The sequence below is a fragment of the Scyliorhinus canicula genome, chromosome 8 (genome assembly GCF_902713615.1).
Source record: "Scyliorhinus canicula chromosome 8, sScyCan1.1, whole genome shotgun sequence".
NCBI classification, from domain to species: domain Eukaryota; kingdom Metazoa; phylum Chordata; class Chondrichthyes; order Carcharhiniformes; family Scyliorhinidae; genus Scyliorhinus; species Scyliorhinus canicula.
Window position 1 is genome coordinate 64,145,595 of NC_052153.1, and position 21,283 is coordinate 64,166,877.

Sequence of the window (21,283 nt, forward strand, 5' to 3'; positions counted from 1 at the left end):
TTGCAGAGCGGGTTGTCATCATCCAGCATGGCAGTTTTCACACCCGCTTACGGAGGTAGCAGTCTACCCACAGTGACGAGGTGCCGTGTGGCGTGAGGATGGTGCCGTTTCTGGTAGGGTTGTGCGTTGGAGGGATGTGGGCGAGGGGGGGTGCTGGGTGGTGCCAGTGCGCGCGGTCAATGGTGCGTGTGCCCTGAACAACGATGCCCTCCCGCTAGTGAACGAACCGTGGGGCAATCAATGCCTCGCGTGCCCGCTGTCCCAATCGGTGCCGTCCTGCGGCCTCCCGGCTGTATCCCGCGCCCCGATGGTGTCTGTGCCCCACCGCCACCCCACCCTTCCCCGCTCCTCTTCCCCCACCTCTTCCCCCACCTCCTCCTCCTGATCAGTGTCGCTGGTCTCTTTGGCCTCACCTGCGTCCTCCTCCTCCGTCACATCGCCCCTCTGTTGGGCAATGTTGTGCAGCACGCAGCAGGCGATGACGATCCGTCCGACCCTGTCGGAGTCGTATTGCAGGGCGCCGCCTGAGCGGTCCAGGCACCTGAACCTCATTTTGAGGAGGCCGAAGCACCTCTCAATGACACCCCTGGTTGCTGCATGGGCCTCGTTGTACCGGCGCTCCGCGTTGGTCTGTGGCCTCCGTATGGGCAACATCATCCACGGCCGCAACGGATAATCCCTGTCGCCCAGCAACCAGCCCCTCATCCGGGGTGGGTGACCCTCGAAAATGGCGGGATGTATGACTGTGCCAATATAAAGGCGTCATGCACGCTTCCCGGATACTGGGCCCACACGTGCATAATCCTCATACCCTGGTCGCACACCACCCGTACGTTCATCGAGTATGCCCCCTTCCTGTTCATAAAGATGTCCCTGTCCCGCGTTGGTGCACGCAGGTTGACATGTACACCATCCACGATGCCCTGTACCATCGTTATGCCGGACACCGTGACGAATTGCGATGCCCTGGCAGCCTGGTGAGCGTGGTCCTCCGGGAACTTGATGAACCACCATCCCGTGACTGCAAAGAGGCCATTGGTTATTGCCCGGATGCACCGGTGCACCGAGGCCTGACTGATCCCGCACAGGTCCCCGCTCGGCGACTGGAAGGAGCCAGTTGCAAAGAAATTCAGGGCACCGGAACCTTCACCCTCACTGGGAGGGCATGTCCTCCCCCAATTCCACGTGGCTCTGGGTGCGTCAGCAGGTGGCATATATGTGCAACCATCTCACAGCTCATTCGGAGTCTCCTCCTGCATGCTGCCTCCGTCATGTCCTCGAATGAAATGCGGTCCTGGTACACTCGGTCACGCATGGCCAGCCTCCACCGCCTTGGCACGACCACCTGATCGTGCTCTTCCCCAGGTAACCCTTCAGGATCTGTGTTGTCGCCATGTTCCTGGCTGGTGACATGGGGGTGGTCCGCACCCTCCGCCTCCTCGTGGACTGGTCAGGCATGGTGGCCTGCAACAGCAACACCTGGCACGGGGCCCTCCGCTGCCACTCCCTCTGCAACACCCTCCATGAGCCACCCTCCTCGCATGCGATGGTTGGCCATCTGAATGGCTGCCGCTGCCGCCACGGTGGCGAACATCGATGGATGCTGCAAAAACATCATGCCCTTGAAGGTGGGGGGTTGGTATGGGAGGGAGAGGCAACGACGTTTGTTAGGAGGGCGCTTTGACACGCGGCAGCCAGGGCCCTTTGGATGAATGGGTGCCCAGGCAGCCTGGACACTCTTCAATCAAACACGCACCGTTCCACCCGCCACAGTATCCGTTTCCCGCACCGCTCAACCCGTCCCTCCACATCGCACGGCCAGCGGACACAACCCTTCACCATGCCCCCGGTTTGGTACGGTGACTTCGCCACCCTCCTGCCACGGCACTCCATCTGGGGGTCTCCGTCCCGCGAGCAACCATTGCTTCCCCCCCCCCCCCTCCCCCCACAACCAAGCAGGGTGGTGGGATAATTTGCCCCGCTCCCTCCTCCGTCCCCCTTCTCAAGACCACAATACTGCCCCCTCCTCCTACCCCATTTCCCCCTTCCGTGTACTCCCTTACACAACCCATCCTCCTCAGCCCTGTCGTCACCCGTCTCAGGCGCTCTCCCCTTCCCCCCTCCCTCCCCCACTCTCCCCACCCCCTCCCTCCCTTGCCCACTCCCCCCTTCCCCCCTCCCTACTCTCCCCCTCCCTCCCTTCCCCACTCTCCCCACTCCCCCCTCCCTCCCTTCCCCACTCTCCCCCACTCCCTCCCTTCCCCACTCTCCCCACTCCCACTCCCCTCCCTTCCCCACTCTCCCCACTCCCCCCTCCCTCCCCCACTCTCCCCACTCCCCCTTCCCTTCCCCACTCCCCCCCTCCCTCCCTTCCCCACTCTCCCTCCCCTCCCTTCCCCACTCTCCCCACTTCCCCCTCCCTCCTCCACTCTCCCCACTCCCCCTTCCCTTTCCCACTCCCCCTTCCCTTTCCCACTCCCCCTTCCCCACTCTCCCCAGTCCCCCCTCCCCACTCTCCCCACTCCCCCTTCCCCTCCCTCCCCCACTCCCCCTTCCCCCTCCCTCCCCCACTCCCCCTTCCCCCTCCCTCCCCCACTCCCCCTTCCCTCCCCCACTCCCCCTTCCCTTTCCCACTCCCCCTTTCCCACTCTCCCCAGTCACCCCTCCCTCCCTTCCCCACTCTCCCTACTTCCCCCCTCCCTTTCCCACTCCACCCATCCCCACTCTCCCCCTCCCTCCCTTCCCCGCTTCCCCCTCCCTCCCTTCGTCACGACTTTGGCCCAATCCTGGCCGGAGAATCGCGGGGGACTGTGTGAATTGCCTCGATTGCCCTCTCGGTGGATTCTCCGGCATAGGTGGCGCCGACCCCGATGAAGCCGTTCCTGCCGGTTGGGAGAATGGCGGGTCGGCGTCGAACCGGCGTCGCATGGAAAAATGGCGTGACCATCGATTCTCCCAGACGGCGCGGCATGGGAGAATCGCCCCCATAGAGTATAGACATGGCCTTATCTGTTTCCTAACTTCTGACGGCTGGAGTTCTTGTAGGTCATCTGTGTTCGATTGTCGTCCTTCGATGGATGTTGCGGGCCCTTGTACTTGGCTGGTGTTGGTCGCTGTGTTGCAGTCAGAGATCAGGCGAGAGACCAGTCCAAAAGAGCAAGATTGATTTTAACCAACTTGGGTTTTCCCCGCCCGTTTTGTGAGCAGTTTCTGGGTTACTGTCAATCAATTGATCAGGGCGCCACCCTCTGATTGGTCACATCCAATCAGCGGCTGCCACATCACTTTTGGGGTGGGCACTCAGTGGCCAATCCGGGGAGTGCTCCGAGCAAGGGTTTGGTGCCGCTTCGTCTGGGAGATGATGTGATGGACAAAATTGTCCTATTGTTCCTTTAATTGCCTTTTAATGGCCCATTTGCAGGTGTGAGTTTCTGCATAAAGTCTGGGCTGCAGTTTGCAAATATACAAACTGCAGCTTGTCTGTTTCCCAAGCTTGACCACATTTCTCATCACTCTTTGTGGTAGGCCATTTTAGATGGCTACACTATCTAATGGCAATACCTCTACGTCACTGCCTCCACATAAACAGTCTGACAATTTAAACCATGGTGAGGTCAAGCGAGGCAGTAGTGAGGTAGAGCTGGGTGTCATCTGTGTACCTATCAAATCAAGTGTTTCTGGCTGATGTTGCTGAGAGGCTGCACGTAGATGGAAAATAGGACAAGGCCAAGGATAAAGGACAATCCTGGTGGGTTGGCAACCTTAAATAAAACGCATAACATTAAGTTCGAAATAAAGAATATTTCACCAGTGCTGATAGAGAGCTAAATAGCTCTTTCACAAATATCCCTGTGCCACATGCTTTTAAAGAGATTTTTTAAAACATGGGCGGGTTTGAGCATATGTGCCCAGTGTGGCTAGGTAATGGGAAAATAGGCTTGCCAACCTCCTCAAGTTGAATATAGCAATTGTATATTTACAACAAAACAAAAAGTAAAATAATCTGCATTTTAAAAAATCAGGGGCGGGATTCTCCAATCCCCCGCCGGGTTGGAGAATCGCCGGGGGGTGGGGGAGGGGGCGGCGTGAATCCCGCCCCCGTCGGCCACTGAATTCTCCGGCACCGGAGATTCGGCGGGGGCGGAAATTGTGTTGCGCCGGTTGGCGGCCGCTCACAACGGCCCCCCCCCCCCCGGCGATTCTCCGACCCACGATGGGCCAAAGTCCCGCTGGTTCTTTGCCAGTCCTGTCGGCGTAAATTAGACTAGGTCCCTTACCGGCGGGACCTGGCGCCGCTGGCGGGCTCCGGGGTCCTTGGGGGGGGGGGGGGGGGGGCGATCTGGCCCCGTCAACAGCCCCGAAAGTAAGGAATTCTTCAAACCTTTGGGGGCTAGGTGGACACCGGAGAGGTTGGCGCCACTCCAGCCGGCGCCGAAGGGCCAGCGCGAGTTCGCACATGCGCGGAACGGCCGGCATATTTTCATGCATGCACGGGGGGTTCTCTTCTTTGTGCCGACCCCCGGGCAATATGGCGGAGCCCTGCAGGAGCCCGGCACGGAGGAAAGAAGTCCCCCCCACAGAAATAGCCCGCCCACAGATCAGTAGGCCCCGATCGCGGGCCAGGCCACCGTGGGCCCCCCCCCCGGGGTCGGATCCCTACCCCCGAGGACCGACCCTGCACACGTACCTGCCAGATCCCGCCATGTGTGACGTGAGTAATTCACGCCAGCGGGACTGGCCAAAACTGGACGGCCGCTCGGCTCCTCGGGGCCTGGAGAATCGCCTGGGGGCCGCTGTCAACGACCCTCAGCCGCTTGGCGGGAATCCCGCCACCGCCCGAATCCCAATGGGTTGTCGGAGAATCCCGGCCCATAAATATAAGATACTCCTGAATAATCCAATAGAACATTCAGGAGGAAGGCTTTTAGAAAATCCAAAAATGTTAAGAATGTGGAAATCTCTACCAGAAGAAGTAGTTGAGGTGAGTAGCACAGATACATTTAAGGGGAAGATGGATAAATAAGAGATAGAGGAATAAATAAGTATGTTGACAGGATTTGATGAAAAACAGTGAAATTATGATTTTGTGTAGGATAAATGGTAGTGCAGCGCGGTAGCAGAAGTGGTTAGCACTGTGGCTTCACAGCGCCAGGGTCCCCGGTTCGATTCCCGGCTGGGTCACTGTCTGTGCGGAGTCTCCACGTTCTCCCGTGTGTGTGGGTTTCCTCCGGGTGCTCCAGTTTCCTCCCACAGTCCAAAGACGTGTTGTTAGGAGGGGGTTATTGGGTTACGGGGATAGGGTGGAAGTAAGGGCTTAAGTGGGTCGGTGCAGACTCGATGGGCTGAATGGCCTCCTTCTGCACTGTATGTTCTATGTACTATGTAAATACTGAATAGTTAATTTCTTTGTTGTAAACTCAATGTAACCCAACATATAAATAAGAGCAGCAGTAGACCACCTGGTCCATCGAGCCTGCTCCACCATTCAATAAGTACGTGACTGATCTTCGGCTCCAACTCCATTTTCCCACCCTCTCCCCATTGAATTGAAGCCCAAGATCAGCCGTGATAATATAAAAGACTGGAAAAAAGTCAGTGGAACTCTCTTCCTCAAAAGGCAGTGGAAGTAGAGTCTTTGAATATTTTTAAGGCAGAGGTACATGGGGCGAAATTCTCCGCCCCCCACGACGGGTGGGAGAATAGCGGGAGGGCCTTCCCGACATTTTTGCCGCCCTCCCGCTATTCTCCCACCCCCCCGCCGAAGTCCCGACCCGAATCGCTGCCGCCGTTTTTTTACGGCCGGCAGCGATTCTCAGCTGTTAGATGGGCCGAAGTCCCAGCCCTTTCCGCCGTTTTCACGAACGGCAAACACACCTGGTCTTGCCGTTCGTAAAAACGGCGTCACAAACTCGCTTTTTATAACCATGGCACCGATTGGCACGGCAGTACCACGGCCGTGCCAAGGGTGCCATGGGCCCACGATCGGTGGGCACCGATCGCGGGCAGCGGGCCCGATGCCCGCGCACTACTTGTCCTTCCGCCGCCCCGCAGTATCCATTCACGGGGCGGCTGAGGGGCAACCCGGCCCGCGCATGCGCGGGTTTCGCGCAAAAACACGATGACGTCACCAGCGCATGCGCGGGTTGGAGTCTTCCAAACTGCGCATGCGCGGCTGACGTCATATGACGCGTCAGCCGGCGCTAACTCCGGTAAGCGGGCTTAACGATTTTCGTTAAGCCCGTCTTGCCGGAGCCTACGGCGTTAGGCTGCTAGCCCCGACCGGGGACCAGAATCGGTCCCCCGTCGGGAAGGGGCGCGCTGCCGTAAAACCCGCCCGGGTTTTACGGCAGCTTTACGATTTCTCCCGTTTTGGGAGAATCTCGCCCATGGATCCTTGATAAGCAAGGGGGTGAAGGGATAGCTAGGGAAGGTTGGAATGTGGAGTTGAGGTTACAATCAGATCAGCCATGATTTTATTGAATGGCGTAGCAGGCTTGAGGGGCTGAGTGGCCTATTTCTGCTCCTAATTCATATGTTTGTATTCTCACTCACTCGAAATACAACCGGTCTGCTGAGTCATTCCAGCATTTTAAAATTGTTTCATTTACAATAAAGTTAGTCAACAATGAAAAATTGGAGATTTAGTAGCAATTGTGCTTAACTTAAAATTAATTTTAATTACTTGTCTGACTGTCTACAAGTTATCCCTGATTGAAATTAATTGATTGATTCATTTTGCACTATTCCTCATCCTATTAAATCCACAGGGGATATATATTGCTGATATGCCAAACTTTGAATAACAATTAAAATCCTTAAAAATGCCACTTGAAGTCACCATTAAAATGCGCTTGTAGTTTATGTGTTGCTTCAGTGTGCAACCTTACCCAAAGATGTCAAACGACACAAAATGTTCAAGTTCTTTGCAGTGCTGTTCGCAGGTTACCTGCTGGCATCCGATGTGCCAATTTCTATTGCTCAAAGTTGATCAACCCATATGTCAGCATTTGCAAGCAAAATTAGCTTAATCACTGGGTGGAGGTTATCAATATCAACCAATTCATCCAATTCAATCTGTTGGAAGATGGGACAAGAGGCTGTCAAAACCAGGCTGGTGGGAGAGCAATTTGAGCCTATCAGTTGGGAGCGTGACTGATGGCTGTTCGAATAAATCAGATCAGTTAAAGTGCAGGACTTGAACCTGTCAAAAACATATTGGTTGAAGACAATTAATCCCGGTTTACTGCCTCCCCTTGTTATCAAAAGAAGAGCTGATGGTTACTGGGAATCACACTTACAGACTTGTTAATCTCGTGTTCGTCCCCAAAGGCGAATCTGCAAAAAAAAAAAGTTTCTTCAAATAAACTTTCTGAGCTGTTCAGCTCTTGCCTGTAATGTGCATAGGTTTCCATAGTCAGGATTTTATCATATCAAGCAGACTTTAGGCATGTTTGTGGATGAGTTGTAACAGGTAATTATGTTCTGTAATTTGTAAAGCTATCTTCGGTTCTGATTATGAATTTATGATTAAGTTTCCTTTGTTATTGTGTAAAAAGCCGAGAGAACCCATATCATGCATATTAGATCAGGCAACATCTGCCAGAAATGTAAAACATGAAATGAACCAAGAACAGCATTAAAATTTGCAAAATCCATACTGAAAGCTCCCCAGACCTGTTATTGCAAACCACCTTTTGCATCTTTTTTTTAAACCAATGATTACAGAACACTGCCTGGCCTGCTGATTATTTTCAATATTTCTAAATTATGTTTGATTTATAATAAAGTTAGTTAACAATGAAAAATTGGAGATTTAGGAGTCATTTTGCTTAACTTAAAATTTATTTGAATAACAGAAAATTGTCTGCCTGTCCTGCAAGTTATCACTAATTTAAATGCATTGATTTATTAAAACTTGCACCATTTGGCGTTATTCAGCGTTCTATCAGATCCATGAGCAATACATACCGCTGGTACGTCAAACTTTGAACAAAATCTAAAATGTGCTTGCAGTTTATGTACTGCTCCAGTGGGCAACCTCACCTAAAGATGCTAAATGACACAAAAGTTATTTGCAATGTTCTTTGCAGGGTTACCTGCAAATGATTTTTATTTCTAGTCTATTTTGAACAGATCTAAAGATCACTCAAGCCTTGAAATTACTGTTGGTGATAATTGTGCATGAACTCTCATTGTGTTCCACTGTTCTGTATTTTTCTTCCAATTTAACATGGCCAATCCACCTAACCTCACATCTTTGGGCTGTGGGGGGTGAAACCCACGCAGACACGGGGAGAATGTGCAAAGTCCACACGGACAGTGACCGGGGCCGGGATCCGAACCCGGGTCCTCAGCGCCCTAGTCCACCCGGTGCTAACCACTGCGCCACATGCCGTCCCTGTTCTGTATTTTAACAACTCTATGAGAGTGAAGAAGGGAAGGTCCTGCAGTGCATTAAATATTTGTCCATTGTTATCACCAACAGTAATTTCAACTTCATCAGAAAATGTTTGAAATCAGGAAATGTTTGAAATTCATAGCCGGTTAATGGGACAGTTTGCATTCATACAGCACCTTTAACATAAGTAAACATCCCAAAGCACTTCACAGCAGCGGTATCAGACATAATTTGGTGCTGAGTCACATTTTATTAAGATATTAAATAAAAAGATAGGTTTCAAGGAGTATCTTATAGAAGGACAGATGGGTAGAGAAGTTGAGAGATTTAGGGAGGAAATTCCTGAGTCTAAGGGCCTAGAGGGCTGAAAAGAGTCACTACGTGAAGAGAGAAAGGGAATCTAGGTGCATAAAAGGCCAGAATTAAGAGCACAGGGATAAATAGCTGGCTTTTAAAGCAGACCAAGGCAGGCCAACAGCGCGGGTTCAATTCCTGTACCAGCCTCCCCGAACAGGCGCTGGAATGTGGTGACTAGGGGCTTTTCACAGTAACTTCATTGAAGCCTACTTGTGACAATAAGCGATTTTCATTTCATTTTTCATTTCATGTAGATATCACAGAGAATTGTAGGAATGAAGGCGGTTACAGAGTAGTGTAGGCCATGGAGAACTTTGAACACAGGGATTAAAATGTTATGTTTGAGGCATTTCTAGGCCAAAGCCAATATAGGCCAGCCATAGTAGCTGAATGGAACTTAGTCCGATTCAGGATACAACCAGCAAAACATGGGATGAGCTGAAATTTATAGAAAGGGATAATAAGAGGACCACATGAGAGCTTTAGGGTAATTGAGTATGAAAAGCACTCTTGTGAGTTTCAATAAACCATGGGCTTAGGCAGCAGTGGGTTGATATTATGGAGGGGAAAGTAGGTAAGTTTAGTAATGGAGAGGATATGGGATCAGACGTGCAGGTCAGGGTCAAGGACGTTGAATTTTGGTGTAACTTTTAATTTGAACTTGGCCATGCAGAATCTGGCATCAAGGTCACACCGATTGGAAGGAAGTTAAATTAAACTTCCTTTTGAAAGTAAAGACACCTACATCAGTGGAAAGAGAAATAGAGTTAAAGGGCGCGAATCTCCGATGTCACGTCGGTTGGGAGAATAGCGGGCCGCGCCAGTTTTTCACGCGACGCCAGTCTGACGCGCTCCTGCGATTCTCCCAAACGGCAAAATTTGTTCCGTCATGTTCCGCGCGCAAAAACCCGGAGAATCGCCCGATGGATCCAAAATGGCGATTCTCCGGAAACCCCGCTATTCTCCGGCCCGGATGGGCCGAAGTCCTGATGGTGTGAACTGGGGCCACGCCGTCGCCGTCCACACCTGCTTTTTAAAGTCGTCAGCCAGTCGTGCTGGCTGACGCGAGCAGTGAGGAGGTGAGCGGACCGTCCCGGAGTCTCCGCAGACTGGGGAAGGCATCCCCGAGAACGCAGCGGCCAGTTGGGGGGGGGGGGGGGGGGGGGGGGGGGAGAGGGGGTAGTGAGGGGGGAGAGGGAGTAGTGGAGGGGGGGAGAGGGAGTAGTGGAGGGGGGAGAGGGAGTAGTGGAGGGGGAGAGAGGGAGTAGTGGAGGGGGGAGAGGGAGTAGTGAGGGGGAGGGGGGAGAGGGAGTAGTGGAGGGGGATAGATGGAGTAGTAGAGGGGGAGAGAGGGAGTAGTAGAGGGGGAGAGAGGGAGTAGTGGGAGGGGGGAGAGGGAGTAGTGGAGGGGGAGAGGGAGTAGTGGTAGGGGGGGGGGAGAGGGAGTAGTGGAGGGGGGGGAGAGAGGGAGTAGTGGAGGGGGAGAGAGGGAGTAGTGGAGGGGGAGAGAGGGAGTAGTGGAGGGGGGAGAGGGAGTAGTGGAGGGGGGAGAGAGAGAGTAGTGGGAGGGGGAGAGGGAGTAGTGGAGGGGGAGAGAGGGAGTAGTGGAGGGGGAGAGGGGAGTAGTGGAGGGGGAGAGAGGGAGTAGTGGAGGGGAGAGGGGAGTAGTGGAGGGGGGGAGAGGGAGTAGTGGAGGGGGAGAAAGGGAGTAGTGGAGGGGGAGGAGAGGGAGTAGTGGAGGTGGGAGAGGGAGTAGTGGAGGGGGGAGAGGAGTAGTGGAGGGGGGAGAGGGGAGTAGTGGAGGGGGGGAGAGAGGGAGTAGTGGAGGGGGGAGAGGGAGTAGTGGAGGGGGAGAGAGTAGTGGAGGGGGGGAGAGGGAGTAGTGGAGGGGGGAGAGAGGGAGTAGTGGAGGGGGGAGAGGGAGTAGTGGAGGGGGGGAGAGAGGGAGTGGTGGAGGGGGAGAGGGAGTAGTGGAGGGGGAGAGGAGAGTAGTGGAGGGGGGAGAGAGGGAGTAGTGGAGGGGGGGAGAGAGCGAGTAGTGGAGGGGGAAGAGGGAGTAGTGGAGGGGAGAGGGAGTAGTGGGAGGGGGGAGAGGGAGTAGTGGGAGGGGGGGAGAGGGAGTAGTGGAGGGGAGGAGGAGTAGTGGAGGGGGAGAGAGAGGGAGTAGTGGAGGGGGGGAGAGAGGGAGTAGTGGAGTGGAGGAGAGGGAGTAGTGGAGGGGGAGAGGGAGTAGTGGGGGAGAGGGGAGTAGTGGGAGGGGGAGAGGGAGTAGTGGGAGGGGGGAGAGAGGGGAGTAGTGGAGGGGGAGAGAGGGAGTAGTGGAGGGGGGAGAGAGGGAGTAGTGGGAGGGGGAGAGGGAATAGTGGGAGGGGGAGAGGGAGTAGTGGGGAGGGGGAGAGGGAGTAGTGGGAGGGGGGAGGAGAGAGGGAGTAGTGGAGGGGGGAGAGGGAGTAGTGGAGGGGGGAGAGGGAGTAGTGGAGGGGGAGAGAGGGAGTAGTGGAGGGGGAGAGGGAGTAGTGGAGGGGGAGAGGGAGTAGTGGAGGGGGGAGAGGGAGTAGTGGAGGGGGGAGAGCGCGTAGTGGATGGGGGAGAGGGTGTAGTGGGGGGGAGAGGGAGTAGTGGGGTGGGAGGGGGGAGGAGGGAGTAGTGGGAGGGGGAGAGGGAGTAGGTGGAGGGGGGAGAAGGAGTGAGTGGAGGTGGGGGGGAGAGTGAGTGAGTGGAGGTGGGAGGGGGGAGAGGGAGTGAGTGGAGGTGGGGGGAGAGTGAGTGAGTGGAGGTGGGAGGGGGGAGAGAGGGGGCGAGTGGAGTGGGTCGTCCACCCCCGGATGCAACATCTCAGCCGCCCTGCCATGGGAGGACGGTGACGAGGACACGGCCGCTGGGTGCCCTGTGGCTGATGGGCACGGCCCACTGGCGCACCGTTGAGGAGGACATTCTTAACTGACCGTTGGACGCAGAAAGTGACCAGGGGTTAGGCTGGCCGCATGTCAGCAGCGCGACCAGACCACCGGGACACACAGATATCCCATGGCAGGCGGCTGCGGAGGTGTCGAATAACCTCCGTCTAACATGTTGTTTCTCTGCCCCCCACCACCCTTCTGTAGGTGACCATAATGTATTCGAACCGAACGGCGATGTTCAGCGCAGTGGTTGGGGCCGCTGCACTGCAGTAGGATATTCAGCAGCGTCCACAGCGACATCCCACAGTGGATGCAGGGGCAGCCGCAGTAGCAGAGGGAATGGCCGCGGAGTGGCCCGTCGTCGCCGTACAGGCCACAGGCACTCATGGCCGGCATGTCCAGGGGGATGCCGAGGGGAATATTGACCCCCAAAAGCTGAGGACGGCACAGGATGCAGGCACGGATGTCGAGCAACATGGGTGGGGGGGGGGGGGGGGGGGGGGAGGAGACACTGATGGTGGAGCCAGGGCGCCAGAGGCGACAATCGAGGCCTAGGGTGTACCGTGCCCGGATCTCTTTCGAGACACTGCCGGACATCACCTGCAGGAGGAGACTCCGGTTGAGCAGGGAGACGGTCGCACATATCTGCCACCTTGTGGCGCACCTCGCCCCACGTGGAACGGGAGGAGGACACGCGATACCGGTTGCCGTCAAGGTGACGGTGGCACTTAACTTCTATGCTACCGGTTCCTTCCAGTCTCCGAGTGGGGACCTATCCGGGATCTCGCAGGCATCGGTCCACAGGTGCATCCGGGACGTGACCGACGCCCTATTCGCCATCGTGGACCGCTACATAACCTTTCCCGAGGACCGAGCAAATCAAGAAGCACGAGCCTGTGGATTTGTCAACGTAGCCGGGATACCGATGGTCCAGGGAGTGATTGATGGTGTTCGCGTCCCCATGCGCCCGCCTGCAGGCAACAGGGAAGTGTTCAGTAACAGGAAGGGGACATACTCCATGAACATCCAGGTGGTATGCGACCCCCGCATGAGGATCATGCACGTGTGCGCAAGGTTCCCAGGGAGTGTGCATGATGCGTACATTCCTGCGCAGTCATTCATCCCTGCTATGTTTGAGGGATGGCCCCCCTGGCTGAGGGGCTGGTTGCTAGGCGACAGGGGTTATCCACTGAGGTCTTGGCTGATGACGCCCATACGGAGGCCTCAGACCAATGCGGAGATCCTTTACAATGAGGCCCATGCAGCAACCAGGGGTGTGATGGAGCGCTGCTTTGGTCTGCTGAAAATGCGATTCAGGTGCCTGGATAGCTCCGGAGGGGCGCTGCAGTACCAGCCTGAGAGGGTCGCTCGCATTGCTTGTGGTCTGCTGTGCGCTGCACAACATCGCAATGCAGAGGGGAGATGCCCTGGTGGAGGAGTCGGAGGGAGAAGCCACTGGCAGTGGTGCCAACACGGAGGAGGAGGAGGTGGAGGAGGAGGAGGAGGAGGAGGTGGAGGAGGTTGGTGGTGGGTCGGGCGCAGCACACAGACATGACCCGGGTGTTGGTAATGTCCAGGAGGCTGCACAACGGCACCGGCGAGGACAGCGGGCACGCGACGCGTTGGTGGCTGCAAGATTCACACATCGCGTGCGACGGCATCGCTGAACACTACCACTACCACCTGCATCGCCAGTCATGCAGACGGACAGCACACAAGTTCCCCCCCGCACCCCTGCTCCGCGTACACTGCTCCACTTTGAGATCACCCTTACCACTGCGGCACAACGGTGTGGCACGACATTGATGGCTGTGTCAGCGGGTGTGATCAGTGCCATGTTGAATGATGAAACCCCACTCTGCGATGAGCTGTGAGCTCAGAATCGTTAGACAAAGTCTGACTCATGGCAATAGCTGAACCATCTATCTCGGTGGTCGCTGAGTTTGTCAAGGACACTCCATCACGTGCCCACATGGGGTAGCTGGCGTCGGAGTGCCGAGGACTACGGTGTCTGACTGTGGGAGGGGGGGGGGGGGGGGTGGGGACTGCACACCCGGCTCCGAAGTTTCACCGCTCGTCAACCCCAGCGACACTCGGTCACCATCACTATCCCCGTGGCAACGGAAAAATCACACAAGTTAGGTGCAACAGTGAGTTTAATGGTGAATATTATGTACAGATGCCCTAGCCCCTACAACTAAACTGTGCCCTTCACCCGTGCCAACTTACTCTGTGTTCATCTTCATTGCCTTATGGGCCCTACCACTACGTCTAAGTGAATCCCCAGATGGTACAGCAGGAGTGGAGGAGGACTGCTGAGAATCACCCCCTTCGACATGTCTCCCCGTCGGTACTCCTTTCCTGGGGCGACCCGGCCTTGATGGGCCAGGCTGCTCCCCGGGCATTTCGGATGATGTGGTGCCACCCTGCTCTGCCCGCTGCCCACCCGATGCACCAGGGATGGGACGGGGGGAGGCCGAGCGTTCAGGGATGTCCCGTGATGGAGTTAATGGGACGGGCCCCGGAACCTCCTCCTCCCTCGGGGAGCCCGGTGGTCCCCGGGCCTCACTGTGGGACGGAGGTGCGAGCGGGGAGGTGCCCCGTCGATCCACCGACATCTGGCGCTGCCAGTCCTGGAGGCCTACAACGGTATCGACCAGGGTCCGAACGTTCGCAGAGACGGAGTCCAGGGAGTGAGACATTCCCGCCAGGGACTGTGCGACTTCAACCTGTGAGTGCACGGCGCCATCCAGCACGTGCGTCAGGTGGTCGATGGTCTCCGCGACTGTCTGCTGGGACTGTGCCATGGCCTGCTGGGACTGTGCCATGGCCTGCTGGGACTATTCCATGGCCTGGTGAGACTCGGCCAGGGCCCGTAGCGAGCCGGCAATGTCATGTTGGCTCTGGCGCATTGCTGCCTGTGAGAGGGCAGCCCTCTCCAGGGCCATGAATGACGCGTGCACGATGATGAGACGATCAATTCACGCGATTAAAACAGTGGATATCGCCCTTTAATGACACGGAGCGGCGTCATTCGGGCGTCGCGCGTTGACGACGCGCTTTCGACGTCATGCCCCCCGTGTTCCTCGCGGCCCCGATGCTAGCCCATTCCCAGGGCCAGAATCGACCGCGATCGGGGCCATTTCGTGCCGTTGTTGAACTCGACCGAGTTCACGACGGCTTTCTCAATGCGGCGCGACATCGGAGAATCGCGTCCAAAGTTTCAGGTCGATGATCAAAACTCAGTTATTGATCAAGATCAATGACTCAAAGTATTAACTCCATTTCTCTCTACACAAATGCTGCCCCAAACAGCTGAGCATTTCTCAAATTTTCTGCTTTTAATAGTAGTGTTCCAAACCACTTTTGTGTAATTTAGTTTTTTAACCCTGCAATGAAAGTGATTGAACACCGGATACGTCTACAGTTTAAGATTTGATTGAAAAGCCATTACTCTTTCAATTAAACTTCTCCAGGCCCGTTTTATTTTATTTATCATTTTTTTAGTTACAAGATTAGGTTGCAAAAGCTACCTTTGTTCTCCTAGGAGCAGAGAAGATTGAGGGGAGATTTGATAGCGGTCTACAAGATTATGACAGGCTTAGATGAGGTAGACAAGTGTGGCAATCACCACTGTTGTATATATTAGGAGATGTGTGCTAAGACCCTGTACTACAGGTACGGGGGTAGTCCCTGCCTGCTGGCTCCGCCCAGTAGGCAGAGTATAAATATGCGTGCTCCCCATACAGCAGCCATCTTAGTGTAATAAAGCCTCAGTTGTATTCAACTCTCGTTTTTGTGCAATTGATCGTGCATCACCAAGGAAACACCTTTCCATTAACTGATGGTGCAATAACTAGGATGCACAGATGTAAGGTTTTGGGCAGGAGTCGCAGGAGGAATGTTAGAAAGAACTTATTGTACCAAGCATACAGTAAAGATCTGCCCTCGAGGTTGGTGGAAGTGGAAAAAACATCAGTGATTTCAAAAATAAATTAGATGGGCACTAAAAGGAAATAAACTTGCAGGGCCACAGGGATCGAATGGTGGAGTGGAACTGACGGGTATAAATGACTCTATGAGGGGATTTTATGGAGGACGCAAGAATGTGAAACGTGATGTGCAGAATGACTGAATTAGGCAGGGAGCAACATTTTTATTTCCCGGCGGTGGGTTGAGTGACAGAAATAAAGGTATGTCGCACCTCATGCTGGTTTGTGGTGGGTTCGTACTTGAAATACGTTTGCATGCCATGAATACTCATTAGCGTAAAATTTAAGAAAAAAATAAAGGCCTACCTCCAAGGTAAAATCAGCAGCACACAAGAATCCCATTGCATCTGGTTCACGCTTGTTTAAAGGTGGCATGCAGCAGTCAGCTTTTTGTCAATGTGTCTGAGGTCAGCAGTTTTACTTATTTAACTCTATGGCACAAGGGGGAGGAGCAGGAGAATGGCAGTTTCCATGGAGGCTTGGAACAAGTAAGGGCAAGTCAGAAGTGATGGGGGAATCTGTGCAGTTGGGTTGCGGCATGGGGGAGTGAAAGAGGAATCCAAGGGAGGCCTGAGGATGGGGTCCGTGCATGGAGGAGTGAATTTGGAAGGACCTGGCCTCTTGGGTGTCAATCAATGTAAGAAAAGGAGGGGCCTAAAGGGCAGGGTACTATTCAAATGTGGGTCCATCTTAGGGTATTGGCTGGCAGGGTCCTTAAAGGGCTTTGACTTCACTTCCAACATTTCAGTTATCCCCGCTGAGAGTGATCTTGCACAGTGTCCTTTACAATGCAAACAAGGGAGGGCTGGCTGAGCCTGCAAGTTCAACCACGTCCCGCAGAGGAGCGGTAGGGGCTGGTTTAGCAGAGTGGGCTAAACAGCTGGCTTGTAATGCAGAACAAGGCCAGCAGCGCGGGTTCAATTCCCGTACCAGCCTCCCCGAACAGGCGCCGGAATGTGGCGACTAGGGGCTTTTCACAGTAACTTAATTGAAGCCTACTTGTGACAATAAGCGATTATTATTACTAACATGAAAAGTCAATAGTGAACAAAAAACACATTTGTTTCTTCCACAGTAAAGGAAATGTCCCTCCCTGTATCCATCAATGTGTGCTAACCATGAGGTGTACCAGTACCGTAAGCTGTCTGACCAAGCCAGTCTCAATAAATAACAATGATGTACACTTGAATAAAATGAAACTGATACAATTGAATTAAATGCAAGTGAAGTTTAAATTGGAAAAAAGCCCTTGCCACCTTTGAGGTCTCAAAAAATCTTATCATAATGACAATGGAGCTGGATAGAAAAAGTCATGATGCAGAGCCACCCTGTTTGACTATGAGGCTATTTTGTAACCCACCCTTAGCTGTAGCATTGTCAGTTGACGGCAAGTTACACCACTGAAAAGTTTCCGCCACTATGTGGTCACACATGTCTCCCGTGCACAGTGCTGACACTTTAACTTTAAAGTGTAACACATGGGAAATCTGATAAAACAAGGGAGCAGCAGTGGCGTTAACTTCTGCTACACTGTCAGGAAGGGCCATTGACAAACTTCTGCCCTATGACTTATGAATCTATTTTTGAATTGTGAGTTTTTGAAACTCTATAATATTTTCCTGAAGTTGTTGGTTGGTTTTTAGCTGATTTTCTCGATTGGTGTTCTTTTGCTATAAACCGGGATTAGCAACATTGAAGCAGTGACATGTTTTTCATCTTTATTTGTAGTAATACTAACACTTTGAATGAAATAGGCTGTGATAGAATAGTCAAAGAATGGCTGCATTGGACTGAAGGCAGCAGGGAAACAGATCATACTGAATGTTTCTTTATGCATGAACATATGTTTCATTTGCACCGATACACATCCTGATTTATTTTTTATATATGATCATCAAGGGAATAGTGCACGTTATTGTCAAAATTGAGAATTCCTACGATATTTGGACTGCTTTAGATACTAAATCTGCCTAATCCACTGTTTTAATCATTTGTGACACATGGATACTGTATCATGTTCCAATGGATTGGACATCCTGACCTTATGGTAACAATGCAGCTACCTTCATATCTGCTCAATATTCTTGTTAAATAAAGCATTACCAGCATAAGATCCACCTGTAGGTCAGCATCTATGAGTGTCAAATAATTTCTCCCAACAGTCTTTATCTGACAAGATAACTGTTGAGCCATATTGCAGAGACATATCAGTCAAAACAACTTTTATTCATAAGTATGTGTTTTGCCCAAACATTTCACTAAACGAAAATATATGTTGCATGTTTTATGTTCCTTAACCACATGAGCTGTCTAAGTGTACACCAAGTTGGTTGACTTGGAGAAGTGAGTTGGATAGACGCTGGACGTCATTGCAAGTATCTAGGGATGCAAGTTGTACTGTGCCTTCTTGTGTTTCATTAGAAAATGAAGCCACAGCAGGTGGTGGAAGGGCTAACTGAAAACTAATGCTATATGACATATTTTCTTCTGCTTCAGTTCTCTGTCCAAAGGCAGTTTCACCCCACAGCAAGGATGTAAGGAGGCAGGTCCCAAATCCATGATCATCAGAAAGGGTATCAAACCCCATGCTGTTGGCATGGATCTGATCCACACCACCTGTCTAGCCAACTGAGCCAACTCAAGGAATCTGAGTTGATATGGCAACATACACTTGTACATGTATGTTGCAGCCTGGAGCTATGGGTAATGATGGTAGAGGCTCCAATTTCTCTTCATGGTAGACCAGAAATTTCTCCTGCTCTTACCATCTACAACTGGTGTATATTGGAAGGATTTACAAATTGATACTCAACCAGCTTGGCCACATTATGAATGCTCCTTCTTTTGGACATCAAGGGCGGAATCGGGGAAGCCAGTTACATGATCAGCTCTCTGACCCTTAGTTGATGAGTTAGTTGTGCTAATTTAGTCGCTCCTGCAATGCTTGAGTCTTTGCTGCAGGAGCTAAATGTGCAAGAGGTGAATGTGTCATGGGCAGTGCTGAAGGCAGCTGTTCACCACTGCGGCTCACAGCATGACAAGTCCAAAAAGGAGTTCATACCGTACCGCAGGGAGGATAAGGATCTGCGGAAATGTCTGCAGGAGGGGAGTCAAGGAGTGCGTGCTGGATTTCTTCAGGACGATAAAACCCCACTGCAGCCAGTCCTTCACAGAGAACTGGACGTGCCTTAATTATAGCAATCTGCAAGAGTTTTACCGATGCCGCAAGCAACAAGATGCTTTTGAAAACTGTGTTGGTCAAACTGGGCTTTGTTTGACCAGACCTCGGAGAACTGTCAAAGATTACCAAGGTGCAGACAGACTGGCCAATTCCTGAGCATGCCTCTCACACCAGGCCAAGGCCAGAGCCTGACCCAGTCATTGAAGGGGACTTACAGTCTGCCAAATATGGCAGCAGATTCTTCTTTTGGAACTGGTGAAGGATGAAGCAATGCCACCCACTCAGAGACTGAAGAATATAAATAATTTGTTTGCGATTGCACCAAGCCAAGTGGGTGTTTAAAAATACCTGGAGCCAGTTGTACCACAGATGTCATTATTATAGATGCATACAAATACTGATTGGAGCGCAATGGTTAACCCTTTGGGAGCTGAGCCACCAAGCAACGAACAACAAAACTTACACCCGCCTCACTGTGTTGGTGACCCTAATGCAAGGCGAGAGGGTAGAGGTGCTCAGAAGTGGGAAGGGGTGGCAGGGGACGACCCAGAAAATCCCGGGCAAGGAGGAGGGGGGGCCAGCTGCTGAATACCGCTATCGGCCCGCCAGCTCAGACTGGTGTTTCAATAGTGGGATTTCTTAGCGAATCTCTCGCAATCCTTGCCTTGCATAAATTTGGCTATGGGTTGCGAATTGCTTCCTGATTTGTGCTCCCAGCGTGAGCGCAAATCAGGTGCAATCAGCTCCTGTGGGAGAAATAGCCGATTTTGCGGCTATGTCCGGAAGAAGTGTCTGGTCTTACGACCAAAATGTCGGCGCTGCCCCCGCACAGATGCTCCGCCCACTGGGGCGCTAGCAGCCACGCCATGTACCTGTAGATATGGATGGAGAATAGCCGTGTCCATGGCCCCTATGCGCATGGTGGCGACTTGCAGCGGTCGCACCATACAACATAGCGCCAGTCGCGCCGTACAACATAGCGCGGCTGCGCATGGACCCAGCCTGCCAGATAGTGCCCCCCTGTAACCCCCTCCCTTGCAACCCCCAGTCAACCCCCCACCAGTCCCCCCAGCCCCGCCGACGCCCCCGTGGCCAGCAGAATGGCTCCCCCACAACTGTGGTGGCGCTGGACACAGTCTGCAGCCACCATGCGAGGTCCCTTAAAACTGAGAGGACATGCGACCGACGCCATCAGGAAGTTGGCCCATCGGGGGCCGGAGCATCGGGGGTTGGCCTCAGGTGATGTCCTGAGGCCGTCCCGACGGCTTGCGGCATACTCAGCGTTTACACCGTTTTTGATGGGGCGGAGCATCTGAAAAATGGCACCGCCCCCAATTTTAGCGTAAACACGGATTCACTAGCCAATCGACGAACGTGATTTTGGCGTTGGCAATCGGAGAATTGTCTCACAAATGGAGAATTCCGGCCTTGATCTGTGATGAGTCTGAACATTCCATCAGCCTGCCCTTGTCCTCTTGAGGTCAACCACACTCCTCACAGTTCACGATTTTGTGTCATCTGCAAAAATCTTGGTCATTAATGTATATCAGGAAAAGCAGTAATCCTATTACAGACCCGGCCAGATTAAAAAATAACTGCTCATCACTAATCTCTATTTTCTGTCAATCAGTCAACTTTGTGTTCATGCTGCCATTGCCCCTTTTATTTCATTGGGCTTTGACTTTCCTGACAAGCCTATTATGTGCCACATTATCAATTGAATTTTGGAAGTCCATGTACAGCACATCAAGCACATTCCCTTCATCAGTCTCTCAGTTCCTTCATCAAAAAACTCAATCAAGTTTATTTACCAGTTGGGGAGGCCCAGTAAAAAGCATGAGTGCAGGATTCCCCGTGAGCCGACAGTGAAATCGGGGAAAACAATTGGGCGGAGAATAGCTTCCGATACCAAAATTGCAGCTGGCGCCGATTTGACGCCAAATCGTGATTCTCCGTCACCTTGTAAATGCGTTTCACTCCGCACTAACTGTTTCCACATCATTAACGGGCCCTGCCTGGTACTCTCCAGGGCCTCTGCAATTCTCCGTCTCGGATGGGCCGAGTTCTCAATGGCATAGTTCACTTGTGCTTTTCAAAATCATGAAATTGGCGTGGCTGCTGGTGAGAGAGGGGGTACAGAAGGCGTACAACATTGCTGACAGTTGTGCCGCTGGCCGGGGGGCTTCTGCCAGGCTTGGGTGGAGTAGTGGGGGGTGGCCAGTAGGTGGGCCGTGGGGTCGGGGGTGGATGGACATGGAGCACCATTGCCGCAGCCGGCTAGGCAGCCATGCAGCTGCGCACACCGCTAACAACCACTTTGAACCTGGTTCCACGGGTCATATAGGTGTCCCTCCAGGGCACCCCCCTGGGTGCCCTCTGGCCCCAGATGACCCATCAGCTGTATGGGTGCGCTCCAGCACAACCAGTGCCATCTTTTTGGCTGGGATAAGTGTGT

The 21,283-nt window shown here is 53.1% G+C and overlaps 1 pseudogene; it reads left to right on the forward strand.

Annotated features, from left to right (window-relative positions):
- Positions 1–16,223: 16,223 nt before the first annotated feature.
- On the forward strand, positions 16,224–19,087 carry LOC119969895 (annotated as a pseudogene).
- Positions 19,088–21,283: the final 2,196 nt, after the last annotated feature.